The sequence below is a fragment of the Cuculus canorus genome, chromosome 15, assembly GCF_017976375.1.
Source record: "Cuculus canorus isolate bCucCan1 chromosome 15, bCucCan1.pri, whole genome shotgun sequence".
NCBI classification, from domain to species: Eukaryota; Metazoa; Chordata; class Aves; order Cuculiformes; family Cuculidae; genus Cuculus; species Cuculus canorus.
The window spans coordinates 12,500,163-12,515,011 of NC_071415.1; the positions used below are offsets into that span (position 1 = coordinate 12,500,163).

The following is a 14,849-nucleotide window of genomic DNA, read 5'->3' on the forward strand; positions in this document are numbered from 1 at the left end:
GGAGATGCACTCTAAAAAGTTCATTTGTTACGCTGCTCTTTTGGTGTTTATACTATTACACTGTTGATAAAAGAAAAACATGTTTGAATAGGTATGTTCTTTCAGAAGCACACAGACATCAGCTGGAGATTAATTCCTTTATTTATCAGAAGTTTTTAAAGTTTTGTGTGCGGTTGGTTTTTTCTTCTGGGTTGAAAACTTAAGAGCTCCTTAGTTTTCAAGCTATTTGTTCTTTTCGTGTCTTCCTCCCTAGAGAAAAGGAGGCTGAGGAGAGACCTTATCACTACCTGCAACTACCTGAAAGGAGGCTGTCGGGAGGCCAGTGCTGGTCTCCTCTCCCAAGTAGGAAACAAAAGGATAAGAGGAAATGGTCTCAAATTGTGCCAGGGCAGGTTTAGCTTGGATAGTAGGAAAAAATAATTCACTGAAACGGTTGTCAGGCACTGGTACCGGCTGCCCAGGGAAGTGGTTGAGTCACCATCCCTGGAGGTGTTTAAAAGAAAGGTAGATAGGGTGCTCAGGGATGGGATTTAGTGGTGGACAGGTACGGTTGGACTTGATGATCTCGAACGTCTTTTCCAACCAAATGATTCTACGATTCCTTCATGCGTGTTGAACTGATTTTTTTCCTTCCTTCCTTTTCCACACATCTGAAACTTAAATACAACTATAGTTTCCATTCTGGAGTTTACACATTCTCTGCCACAGCCCTGATGATGAGGAGTTTTGAATTAATACCATCTTTTATTTAACAGTCAAATCTTCTAGGGCTCTGTGTTACAGTTGGGTATGTAGGGTAACCCATGAGATGTGCGACTTCAGAATGTCCTTAAAATTTGGTGCCTGAGGCAGTGTTAGAACACAGACATTTCTTCTCTGCTTTGACTTTTAGTGTGGTTCTGAGTCTCCCGTATTTTTCTTCATGGTGGCTGGCCCTGAGTTTTCAATTACGGAACGATTTCTTGTCCTTAATCCTCATCTCATTCATTCCTGGCTTTCCTTCCAGTCAGTCTGGATAGCTGTGCGTGAGACACTACAGCAATTCCCCTCAGTTTCAGAAGAGAAATGGATATTTATTAATCATCTAGAAAAATGGGAAACAGTAAGAGAAAAATGGTAAGAACTACACCAGCGAATACTGTGGAGAAACGTATCTTGTAAGAGACATGTAAAAGACTGCTCTAGAGGAAGAAGTAATGTATTTTTTTCCTCCTACTGTGCTTATAGACTGAGGAGATTTTTTTCTAGCAGATGTTTTCTTGTCTACTTATTTTTCCAGGGTGCTGCTCCAGCAGCTCCGAGTACAGACAGGACTGTGCTTTGCCCTTTGCTCCCTCTATGACCATAACCCCTCGGTGTCCTGCCACCTTGGAGCAAGAGGCAAAACCAAACGTCAGAGCCTGTGAGTCAGTCTGAGGTGAATGGGGTAGATATTTCTCTGAATGGAGCTCTCTGTTGGAGTTCTGTGTTCGTGGTCAGTGAGACACACGTCTTGTGAGACTTCACGTATTTAGGTCATCATGGAATCATAGAATGCTTTAGATTGGAAGGGACATTAACAGGTCACCTAGTCCAACCCCCTGCAGGAGCAGGGACACCTTCCACTAGATCAGGTTGCTCAGAGCCTTATTCAACCTGACCATGAATGTTTCCAGGGATGGGGCCTCCACTGTCTCCTTGGACAACCTGCCCAGTGTTTCACCACCCACATTGTAGAAGATTTCCTTCTATCCAGCCTAAATCTATTCTCCCTTAGTTTAAAACCATTACTCCTTGATACTTAATTAGAAAGTGCATCTGTATTTTGCAGGTACATCAACTGCTTATACCATCTGCGTCATGTTTTAGAAGTGCCACTAGAGGATATTCTGTGATGATCTAATACAGAGCGTGTTCAGAAATTTAAGAGTTCTGAAAATACAGCAGTAGTATTTTCTTCACAGATGCACGTTTTATTATGTATATCTAGAGCCAACCTCATTTGCTTATGTTCAACTAATAGCTTTTCCCCCAATTTACTTCTTGACTTAAATATTAATCATAAACTATTTCATTAGTAACTAATTTAATTTAGGGAAAAAGTTGAAAAGTTTTGATGTATGCTCTAAAACTTCTACTGTTTCTTCAATTGACTTGAAGCAGGTGTTTTGCACAAGAAGTCTTTTGCGTAGCCTTGATTATTGATTTTGTTTGTGTGTGTGTTTAGCATCCTTGATGTGCGCGTGAAGGCAGAAGCAGAAACTTCTCACCCACTGCCTTTGGATGCTCCTGTTCTTACCCTCAACAGGCAGCAGAGTTCCAGTGAATGAGTAATCATGGGTAGCATGATGTCTTTGCGCTGACGAAGACAATACAGCAGTCATGCTTGCTTTTAATGTGGTAGGGCTCGTGTATGTTGTTATTGGAAGTGAAATAATAAGGACAAGGCTGAAAAACAATACTTGTAAGTGACATAGGAACAGCTTTTTGGAATAAGTTGAGGAGAGGGATTGTGAAGTGGTCGGAAGTTCTAGCTGAATGATTTGTTACCTTTTCTCTTCCCTTCAACTCAAACCAACCTTTTTTGTGCTTGTGGTATCAAGTGATTTTGGAGTTGATCGTGGAGGCTTTTCTGAACAACCTAAGGTTATGGTAAAGTTGCTGCTGAAGTAATTTAAAATGACTCATGAAAGAGGCAACAAGGCCTCTTTAGTAGGATTACAGCCGTGGGCTTCCAGAGAGCAAGAGTTTGATCTGTTCATGAACCTGCTTGGAGGAATCCCATGGAATACGCTCCTGGAGATAAGGGAGATCCAGGAAAGCTGAGGAGGTTGGGGTAGACAGTCTCCAGAGCAGCTTTCAAACCTCAACTGTCCTACAAATCTGAGTCAACCTATTCCTGATAATAAATTATATTGAAAATGGCATCATCTGATGTAGCATTTGTTGGTAAAAAAAGATGTATTTGAGAAAGATTCTATTATACTGAGTCAGAAGAGGGCTGGCCAGGTTTATTGTAAGGCACTTAGAAAGGCTTTTAAGAAATAATATAGTAGCATTTCACAAATGGAAGCAGAAGAACCAAATAAAGCAACAGATTTCATTTTAAGCGGGTTTTTTTTCTAGATTTAGAACTGTAATAAAAATGACTCTGATAGTGTTTCCTGACACAGAACAATGATTTTCCAGAGAAGGGACAAACTCAGTGATGAGTGTTGCATGCTTAAATATCGCCGTGCTAGTGGGTCTGTTCTTGCCATTTTGTCTTCTTGAAGACTGACTTGATTGCAAATTAAAAACTCTGCTCTACTGCCTGTGGTGGATTGAGTATTCTTTAGATTGTCTTTCTGGTACGTGGAACACAGGGAAGGCTGAATTTCAGCTTGAGTGTCTCCACATTGTCTGGGAATTTCTGCATCGTGGGTGAGATGGAGTATGGAAGCAGGAGGTCATCATAACTATCTGCTGTTTGCCAGCTCTTCCCATGATGTTCCATGGCACGGAGAAGCCTCTCTCCTTGGTCACTGGTCTTTTCTTTTGGCAGTTGTTTCTGTCATTATACTATATTCTACTCACTTTGAAGTTGTACCCAGAAGTAGAAAAGCCAACAGTCAATGTTGTTCTATAATAAGGGCAAGGGGATGAGTATGAAAGCAAAACAATGGTTTTAGTTTGCCACAAAGTAGGTGTTTTGATACTGTGCTTCTGCTCTTCATTGCTGTGTGGTTTTGTTGAAAATAAAATGTAAATAAATAGGAGCATGTGTAATTTTGTAGTCAAATATTAATTAGAACTGTTGAATGTTTTGGTTTTATACATTTAATCATTCTTTTTCAGATGTATATGATGAATATATTTCCTAAATAATGCTTTTCTTTTGGTAAACTGATTTTTCCACCTGTTTTTAATGAAGCATGACTTCACTGCTTCATGTTTTGTTTAATGGCTTGAGCCTAACACTCTTGATGTCAGTGCAGTTTTGGGGAAAGATTTTGTTGACTTAATATTGCAGAGGCAGTGGAGGGAGAACAAAGAAAGGAACGTCGTTTTGTCTGCGTGAATTAACCAGCGCTCCGGTGACACTGTAAAAGGAAGGTGTTCACTGAGTGGCAGCTAATATTAATATTAGGTCTAGTAACACGTAGGCTATTTTAAGATAATGGTTTCATTTCTGAAATGCTTAAAATTTGAAGAAAGCTGTGCATGTGGGCTGTTGTCACAAGGCCTGGAGGTTGGTTCTTAAGTGTAGATACGCATCCTTTTTTCTTTTTTCTCTGCTCTGCTAGGTGTGATTGAGGAGGTTATTGCCTGCTGCATTCCCAAACTGCAAATTTTGCTTTTGGAGAGCATCTTGTCCAGCTTCTCTGTCAATGGGCCGAACCCTCTGATGTTGTTGAGCAGTTAGAGTTTGCCGATCCGTGTTGTTGGCACTGAGCACAGTTCAGGGGTCCTCACGCACTGGTGGAGCGGAATCTGTGGGTAACTTGCACGTGAAAGGGTTTGATGAGCAGGAGATGCTGTGATGAAGGAGTTGGTTGGTCAACCAGAGGCTGAAAGAGAGTGTGCTTGTACTAACAGAGAGAGGTGGGCAAGGGACCGATGACTTGTGATGCATCTGCACTGTTTCTCTTCCTTTATATCACCTCATCAATGCACTTCAGGTGAGGATGCTGCAGAACGAGAGCAGCAGTCAGAAATGGGTGATGAGAGCATGAAAGACTGTGAAAACAGTTATGCTGGAAAAACTGTGAAGATCGGACTTGTTTACCTTAAAAAGGAGTTGAATAAGAGGTGACAGGTTGAAAGCACAGCCTAATGTATGAATGGTTTAGAGAAGTTGTTTGGGAGCTGTTGTTTTCCCTGCCCGTGCAATGCAAGAACAAAGGTGTTCAATGAAGCTGAAAGGTGGCAAATTAAAAACTGATAAAAGAAAATATATTTTCAAGCAATGAAAACAGCAGTGAAATTAATTTCGATCAGAAAACTGGCAAGGTCGGGAATTTATCAGGGTTCAGAAAGAGTTTGGATACTTAGATGATCAATAAACATATCCAGAGGAGTTGTCAATGAGAGCTTGTTTCTCAAAAGCATTTATTAAATATCGGTTTTTTTGGTGTCCAGAAGCTCGAGGTGAAGGTGCAACTGGAGTAGTGATAAAGAACCATAATCTTATACTTGCCTGGTGTGGTCCTTGTATGTGGTTCTTAAGCATCCAATTTTGTTCTTCACCATACCTGGTTCCCAAGAGGAACAGGATCCCAGGCGCAGAGGGGTGGTTCACGCTCTTCCCTGCCAGCCTGCACTGATATTTGTACAGGACTCAAGTGCCAGCGTATGGCAAACCTCTGCTTGAGAAGCTGCAATCAGGAGCACTAAGGTGGCGCATCTTTTTTCTAAACGCAGAAAACTCTTTCAGAAATGCAGTTCACCAGTCTAAAGAGTAACTGAGCCTCTTGGTGTTTACTTGCTGTCTGAGAGCAAACCCTGAAGATGGCTCCGGATTAAGCTAATGAGACGTGGTGTGTGGTTGTTGTCTGAGCTGGGCTCTGGGTTGAGAGAATAAACTGATCTTAAAACAAAGCCAAATTAGTGTTTTGACCACACCCAAGTAAATTTTACTTAAAAATTTGACTTGTTTCAAAATTTGAAGTTGGACTTCTTCAGCCTGGAGAAGAGAAGGCTCTGGGGAAACCTTAGAGCAGCGCCCAGTACTGAAAGTGAGAGCTGGGGAGGGGCTTTTGGTTGGGGAGGGCAGGGATAAGATGAGGGGAAACGGTTTTAAGCTGAAAGAGGGGAGATTTAGATAAGATATTAGGAAGAAATTTATTATTGTAAGGTTGGTGAGGCACTGGCCCATGTTGCCTGGAGAAGTCGTGGCTGCCCCATCCCTGGAGCTGTTCAAGGCCAGGTTGGATGAGGCTTTGAGCAACCTCGCTGGCATGAGACTGACCTATTGCAGCAGATCTGCAACCAGGCTTTTCAGCTTTCAGTGTCCTCTTCCCATGGAGACGTCGCGAGGGCAAGGAGCCGTGTCCACTCTGCCCACAAGAATCCTTTAAGGATAATGCAGGTATGCTGTGGGTGACCTAGGAGATAACTTGATGTATAATTTCTGAAACTCTTATTGAAGTTGCTGATCTTTTATACCCTGGGGGTAGAAGAGGGAATGTGTTATGAATTAAATAAAATATAGGAAATTATTAATATTTTCTAATAAAGCAGCCAGGTGATGTATATATTCTGAAGCATTAACTGAAAGCTCTTTTTCTTTGTCTCTTTCAAAAAGACACAGCTGTCATATTTCTGGAGTTGTTGACACATCATAAGGGGACCTAGAAAATTACTTTTCAAGTTGAGTGGAATCTACTCAGTTGAGCTGGTTGGATGAGCTCAGGTCTCTGATTTTTCGTGTCCTCTCAGAATCCAATTCGAGAGATTCATCCTCCTGCTACAGTTCTGGTTTAGCCCGAATATTCCCGGAACAAAGCCCAGATGATGGTGCGATTCCTCCTCCTTTATTTTTGCAGAGATAACTGCACCAGCTTAGAGCACAGTTCAGGTTACTTTTCTCCCAAGTTAATGACATTTAAGTGGTTAAAACTGCAGGAAACTGGCTGTTAAGAGATTTAGAGGCCAATATCTGGGTTACGGTAGTAGGCAGGAGGAGAAAGAAATTTGAGGGTAAGAAATGAACATAGGTCTGAATTTTTATGTGCTGTAGCCACTGGTGGAATAGAAGAATCTGATGCACCCTCACAAAAATTTTATTTTTGGGGCTGAATAAGGCTTCTTTTTTTTTTCTTTTTTTTGAATAGATGAATAAAATATTAGTTTTTTATTGCCAGTGAATAAGGATGAGTACATTTCCTTGTCAGCTGTATGCCTTCCCCCTGCCAGCAATGGTAATCTAGTGTCTAGGGTGAAGAAGGTACGGTATTAATGCTTTTTAAAGAAATAACTTTTTTTTTTAGATGTGAACATTGGGCACGATGTCAGATCCTGGTGTCCGATGGAGAATGGCCCCACGCCAGGGCAGGTGGATAAGGCAACTTCACCCTCATGCAGGATTGCCACTGATTGGGCAGTGGGGCTGAAATAGTAGAAAGAGGAGGTTTTATTGAATGAAGGGATGAGAACTATACCGAGATCAAAACCCAAGCTTGTGCTAGAGACAGGCATTGGAGAGCGTTCCAGTAGAAGGGAGTTAAATGAAGAAAAACTATAAAATTACTTCATGGCAGCAGGAGGTTAGGAAACATAACTAAACATGTTAAACTCACTGTGAAGCAAGAGGACCTCAGGGGTATTTTAGTCAGATAATATTTAGTTTGCTGCAGTGTCAGTTGTATGATTGCTTGTCAGCTGGCATATGTATGTGCTGTAAAGAAAATGAGGCTTTTGGAGACCGTGCACAATTTTCCTGAAGATAGTAAACAGGGGATTTATCAGGGACAAATTAAGAGAGTTACAGTGGATTTATTTGCTCTGGTCCATTGCCAGGATATACGGCAAGCTGAGCCCTCTGTAGAGAAGCATTGGAGGTGAGGGACAAGAGCTAGGAAGGAAGAACTATAAATCTGGGGAAGAACTTAGGGAATATAAGAGCATATAAGATACACGGGTATTTGTAGATGTGCATTTAAAGCTGCTTGCTGAATGTTTGCCAAAAGAGCAGTCAGATTGCAGACTCTATCTAGAGTTTAAGAAATGGTGGTTAGGAAGCTAAGAGTGTCTCTGAATGCCTTGTTCTGGCACCTGAAAATTCACCTTTGATTGTCTTTCTCAGGCTCTCTGCCTGGTTGTGTCCGCTTCTCACCACAGTTTCCCCTGGTGGCTTTATCCAGACCTTCCAGCCCTGGCTGGAAAATTGATGTTCGCCCTTCCTGGTACGGTACCTTTCCTAGCAAGAAAATGGCTCTGTTATGAGAATATCAGAAAAAGTGATGAAAACCATCAATTGTAGAGAAACGGTGGGAGAGACAGTGATGCTTAATTCTTGGTTTACACTGTGCTTGTGGTTACAGAGTACATCAGACTTCCTGACCTCTTCTGCCTGCTCAGGTTAGACAGGGACTTGGACTTATAACTATTTTTTTTGTCCTGGAGAAGCCTTGGTTGTAGGGCTTCTTTATAGGTTAAATCCATCTTTAGACTTCTGCGATAGCTTTATATTGGCTTGAGGGGCAAAAACGCAAGCAGAGCGGTGATAGATAGAAAGTCACATTTGAGAGGCTGGAATATTTTGAAAAACTATTCTCTAACGTTCTCCTTGTCAGTGCGAGGGGAGTGAAATCTGCTGGATGTTTTCATGGAGTTAACAGGCTTTTTTGTAAATGCTGTTTTAATTGAGGTCTGGAGTAGAAAGTCAATGGTGTGTATATACATATGTGTCTGCAGTCAGTTCTAATTTGCAAAGTAATGTGAAAATAGGTCAACCAAAGAGAGAAAAGTTGGAAAATGGCCGTAGCTGAGAGGGAAGCTATTTGGAGGTCTGGGAATAGTAAATTTTGGTGTAAAGATGATTAGTACAAAAGTTAAGGGTGGTAAGAGAAAGGGGAACCATTTGGCTTCTGTTGAGAATGGATGCTGCTGTAGACGAGGAGGATTTGGAAAGTTTCTGGTAATTTAATTTTTGCCGATCATGTTTGGCATAGAACTCTTGGGTTGGGTGTTGAAACCAGATGATGGGAGTTGGAACTGGATGATCCTTAAGGTCCCTCCCAACCCAAACCATTCAGTGATTCCATTCTGTGACTTTTTTTGTCTCTTCTGCAAGACTCTATTAGCTTTCCTTAGCCGTGCCTCAAGAGGGTAAGGAGACTGAGAGGGTGTAGCTCCCCTTAGATGTGTTCCCATAATAGCAGAGTCTGACTGAATGTGCCTTTAGCCTCAGCTCTGCATTCAGGCTCTTGTGTCTTCCTGTCGTGTTGTTTTGACTTTTCTCCCACCATTTTCTACAAGGTGATGGGAAGTGAACATCCCCTTTGAAGTGAGAAACCTAATTACAAAGCAAAGCTTAGCAATGCATCAATTCTTCCAGCCATCAAGCTGGAGCAGAACCTCTTAATTGTAAGGAGCCCTGTGCTGGTTCCTTAGCTAATGCTTTTGCATGGTGTATCCTGATAGCTGGAAGTGGGATGCAGGTGTCACATGTGAGAGGTACGTGTGAACGGGCAGCTTTGAGGTGGCGTAGATGCCAATTGACGCTGCAGCCTATTCATGGTACCTGGTGTCTCTGTTGCTACACAACATGCAGGGCTCTGTGCTTTGCTTTCGTGAATTTTGTCACTTTGATACAAATTCATTCCTCTAAATTAGAGGCGTTGTTGAATTGTAATCCTCCTCTTTGATAAACACATCACTGAAGTTGAGATTTATCACATTTATGGTTTGCCTTTGTTCAGTAAACAGGTTACCTGTCAAAGAAGGAAATTAGACTAGTTTAATATTATTCGTATTAAGGCTTAGTTGATTATTTCTTGTCCCTAATTCTTTTCTAGCTGCTTGCAATTTGATTGTTAATGATTTCTTAAAGTATTTTATTAGATATCAAAATGTTGAAGTAATTTACAATTGCAAAAGTCTCTATTTCCTCATCCATCCTTCTTTTAAGAGGTTGGATCTGTTCCTCTGTCCTATTTATAGGACTTGTTCGAGCATTCGAGAGTTCATCAAAGACAATTGCTTGTGGGGCAGAGATCACCATGACTAGTTTTTGAAGTATCTTAAAGTTATATTTTGTCAATAAGTACTGATATGTTTATAGAATCATTGAATCATAGAATGTCCTGAGTTGGAAGGGACCCACAAGGATCATTGAGTCCAACTCCTGTCCCTGCACAGGACAACCCTAAAACTCGCCCTGTGTGTCATAGTTTTAGATATATCTTGATAAATAAATTTAAGTATAATTTCAGTTATTTCTGACCAGATTTTGGCTTAAATTCCCCCAACTCACACTGCTGATTTTACTGGTATTAAACACCTGCTCAAGCCCCAGTGACCATCTCTGTCTTTCTGTGTAGCTTGAAGCAAGGAAGCAGAGACCTCTGCTACACAGGCATCTTTCTCTTTTATTTGTGTTTTTATGAGGAACAGTTAGCTAAATTATACCTGATTGCAAATAGCATCTGTTTGATGTTGAAGCTCCATATCCTTTCTTCAGCCTCAAAATTTTCTCTTATTACAACTAATTTGGAGTTGGGAGTCTGGAGAGGAAGAGGAGGGGGAAATCTTACCACTGATTTCTTATAATGAAGCAGTCTATTAGCATTCTCCAAAAAATTATCATTAATTAAACAAAAAGCTCATCTAACGCTAGAAATAGGAATATTTCTGTACCATCAAAAAAGCATTGAGTGGGAAATAATCATGATTCTACGTTACAAATTCTGTCTGCTCTGGCAGCCTCTAACCTGTACGGAAGCGAGAGAGCGAGCGAGCTGTGTGTTTGGGTTGTGGATTAATAGTTGAAGTTCACTCGTGTGGAAATAAAGCAGATTTTACTGTGACTAGGATCTGTCATTAAAAAGCCATTATCGGAGCCGACCGGCACAATTCCTGATCTTTCATTGCTAATGACAAAACAATCTGTTCTTTAAAAAACAACCACCCTATATTTTCTTTCAGAGTATGGTGCGGGAGACTTAACCAGACAGAAGCTGGGTGAAGAGAGGCAGTTGAAAGATTTATTGATCAATAAACCAGACAATTACAGCTTGTTTATAAAAGGAAAAAAAAAAAGAAACAAAACAAACCTTGAGCCTGCGAGCAGCGCTGAGACTCTGATAATGGTAACTCTGGCATCCAGCTTGAGACGATAAAAGTCAATAGGAAGATATAGGATTTCAATAAAATTATGACACTAGATAAACTTTACCCCAGGAACAAATTTTCCCTGGGTGTGTGACTGACTGCAGTTAGATTTGTAACTTTAATTTCTTTCTTATTGATTTTTCTCTTCTGCAACTAATTAGAAAGTCTGTGGTGAGTCGTATGTGTGTATGTTTGAGCAGGGGCTAACAAGCATCAACAGGAATAGGCCCTGAGTTTATATGTATGTATGTAAGGTCAGATAGCTTTATACATTTATTTTGGCTGTATTTTACTCTTCAGTTGCTCCCAGGATGCACCTGGGAGTCGCTCTCATACTCCTCAGTGTGCACATATTTGAAGCTGTGGATGTTAGGTTCTGCCTGAAGTTGGGAATTCATCAGGAAATACTTCCACCAGCCCCACTCCCCGCAAAGTTTTACCTTTAGCTTTCAGCCCACAGGCTTTATGCTTGGGTGTGCGTGTGCTTGCAGGGTGGGGAGAGGTATCCTGCCTTCTGCCTGGGGAGCTGCGCAGTCACACTGCTATGGTGACACCGGGGATGCTGGTGAGGATGATGGTGATGCTGCTGATTCTCAGGTCTTTTCCCTAAAATGAACACAAAAGTCCTGGAGTGGCTCACTTTTGTTACTGCTGTTGCTAAACCACTCTGGTTAGCCCTCTGGTGCGGGAATGCTGGGGAAAGAGGCTTTCCCTTGGCTTCAAGCTACTCACCAACCAGAGGGAACAGAGGAGCTGGTGGGAGGACCGGAGAGAAGCTCAGGGATGGCATTTTGCAGAGGTGCCATCCTTACTATCCTATAGCAGATTTCCATGGCATTAGCTCTGGTTTGTGGTTAAGATTATAAAGCATGCTTTCTTTGTAGTTACTAATGCAATAGTAGGAGGCATGTTTGTTTGGCACATTAGCTGGCGGAAGAAAGGGAAACTGTTCAACCTTTGAAAAAAATCACTATCCTTCCTCTTTTCAAAGTTCCATCTCCTCAAACACAGCTGCAAGCTGCAGCGCCAGAGTTTGCTGTGGGCTATTAATTTCCTAGGTTTATAATGAACATCAAAGCCAATTATTCTGCTTTTAGGGCATGTTTAGAGTAGGCTGCCCTTCTGGTGTTGGTTTGTAACCCATCCAGGAAAAGAGCACCTGGAAGCGTGCCAGCCTAAGGTCCAGGGTGAGTTAGCGGAGATGCCCTCTGCTGGGTTGATTCTGGAAATTCCCAGAGGGGCCACTTTTTAGTAATTCTGATGAATACTCTCTTGACAGAAAGCAGAGGTGTTGGAAAAAGGTTAGAGAGAGCATCTGAAAGTCCCTGGGGAGGTTTTTGATGGGGCTTGGGGAGTATCTTGTCATGTGGGGTGAGAAGAGGTTGTAGCAATTACTAAATTAAGATTACATTTTGGAGAATGTTTTTAGACAGAGGACTTCTCAACAAGAACTTGTGTTTCCTGCCAAACTAACAAGATCTTTAGGAGGGAGGGAAAAGCTTTCAGTAAGTGCTCTTGATGGGGAGGAATTCGTAAAATGGAGATGGGGACCATTTGTTGAAAGCTGAGAATTGATTTCATTACAGTATTAATATTTAGAAATAATTCAAGAGGAGAACTAAACTCCAGGATCAAGTGTTTAATTGTGCCGCCCTTTTCAGTACTTCTTTTTTTCAGTATAACTTGTGCTGTATTTACAGTGCATTTTTTTTTTTCCCCGAGAAGTTTGCTTTTCCTTTGAGAGAGTCTTTGAATGGCAAGGTCTGTGGTTGGTTTTAGAGGAAAGATAGCCCATAGGGATGTCCTGCTCCCGTGCGTTTTTTCCATCCTATTATGAAAGCTGAAGTTTGTCCTGCTTTGCAGCTTAACAGCTTGGGGAGCTGCTAGGGTCTTTCTGGGGATGACTCCAGTGACCTAATATTTAGTAGTTAATTGGAAGCCAAGTGGGATGGGAATTGCCAGGGGTCCTGTTTGCTGTTGAAAAAATGCTGAGGATTTTGGGACGGCCCTGCTGTAATGGAGAGAACATTGCAGTGTTAAGTTATCACAGTGATGAAAGATGTTTAGCGGAAAATTAGGATAGCAAAGCAGCAAAGGAGTACAGAGGGGGAGAGAGGGTGCTGTAATTGGAGATCTAATTGCAACAACATGCAAGGATCAAACAAATACCTTTGCTAAACGCCATCATTATGTTCTCTTCTGTGCTCTAGACAATGATTCTGCAATAAATGGGCAATGAAAGTCATCTGAGCAAAAGCAGTTTCCCTTGCAGAGCGTGCACTGGGCAGAGTGGGTGATATGTGTAGGGAGGAGGAGGATGGAGCCGTCCTGTGCTGCTGCCTTTCTGCTAAACAGAAACAAGACAGGTGTGGTGTAGCTGGGTTTGAGGCTTCTTCTTCTGAGTCATGGAAGAATTTCCTTTTGTACATTTATCAGATTGAATACTTCTTTCTAGACTATGACAAAACTGTTCTTTACTTGGAGAAATATTTCTCTTCAGTCATGCCTGAGCAAGAAGCTGGTAATAGCTTTCAGTACTGTTCATGTTAAACCCTGTTTTTCTTTAGTATTTTTTGTCTCAGTTGCCGTAGCCTCAGGCTGTCCTTTGCTTTTGGGCCCTTTTACCTGCTGACCACCCCAGCCATCCCGGCTGACCTTTCAGTCTGCCACATGCTCTGGGCACACACTGGACCTATGGCAGTGCCCCTCGTTTTATTTTCACACCTTGGATTTGAGTCTTCCTTCCCCACACATACACTTGCTGTCCGCGTTCAGTCTTTGACCTTTGGATTTTGAAGGAAGGGATAACCTTTGTGTAAAGGCTTGCTCGGCTGAGCGGTTAACATCACCTTCACTGTCTGAAATACAGCTTTTTTTTGTTTAGGAGTGGGGGAAAACAACGTTTTTTTCCTGCCCTGGCAGTTCCAAGAGAGCAAGATCCCAGTGAAGTATTTCAGCCTGGCCAGGCTGGGTTGATGAAGTGCTCCAGATTCAGTGTTGGTGGCAGTGGGCTGGGCTGGCTGTGAACCGCACAGCGACAAAACTGAGCCATCCGATAATATTTAGGATGTTTGCGATAGCAGAATTCACACAAGAGAAATGGTTTGTCCAGAGCATTCGTGCATTTCTGTAACAAGGTGAGGCAGCAAACTTTAAGGAAGGCAGCACTGTTGTATTTCCTTGGAGTTTTTACTCTTTGGAATGATGCCAGGGGCCTGTGTTCCTTTGACCCTGTTCAGTAGCGTCACCAACATCAAGGTTCTTTCTTACAGTCGAAAGATAAAATACTTCTTCAGCTGGCTAATCCCTGCATACACATTGCAGTGTGAACAGTAATCTCCTTAAAACACACACAACTTTTGGAACTTTTTAGCCTTTTGTGCCCATTCTTCTCCATCCATGCCTTGGAAGTGGGCGTCAGTGCTGTCTGAAGTTGGGAAAGCATTAGGAAATACTTAAGCCAAGGGCCTGCACAAGGTTTTACCTTCAGCTTTCAGTCCAGACTTTATACTTGGGAGTGTGAACGCTCGCAGGGAGGGGAGAGGCATCCTTCCTTTTGTCTTTCTCTGCAAACGTTTGATTATAAGTGCCAGCAAGGAGCAAAGTGAGCCAAACACATTGTCTGCAAGATATTAACCTCTGAAAGAATGTTTATTATAGACACTGAATGTTGTAGTGTTTAACGAGAGGTAAGTCACAAACCATTTAGCAGATATTTGCTCTCAGCCACTTTGTTCATTGTCATATCTATTTCATTTTTGTTCCTTCATTGCTGGAACTCTTTGGCAGGAAAAACATCGAGTACTACGCTAAATATTTTGCTGAAGAAACCCCTTCAGCCATGTTGAATAATGTCTCCAAAAAGAAGGCAGGCTCTGTTTTCAGTTGCCATCTGCTTGTTAGAGTCTGTGCGATTTGAGACACACAAGACAGTCCAATTTTTCAGTTGTCAGAGCAGCAACATTTATTTTATTAGGACTGCGTGTTCATCTGTGGCTTGATGCCGGTATGAGGATGATGAGTGTATATCCAGCACAGTTTCTTTGCTGTGTAAA

At 41.9% G+C, this 14,849-nt stretch overlaps 1 protein-coding gene across 1 annotated transcript in view; it reads left to right on the top strand.

Annotated features, from left to right (window-relative positions):
• The window catches only part of MAD1L1 (mitotic arrest deficient 1 like 1), a 366,287-nt gene that overhangs the window by 136,351 nt on the left and 215,087 nt on the right, over positions 1-14,849 (top strand). The window lies entirely within an intron of this gene.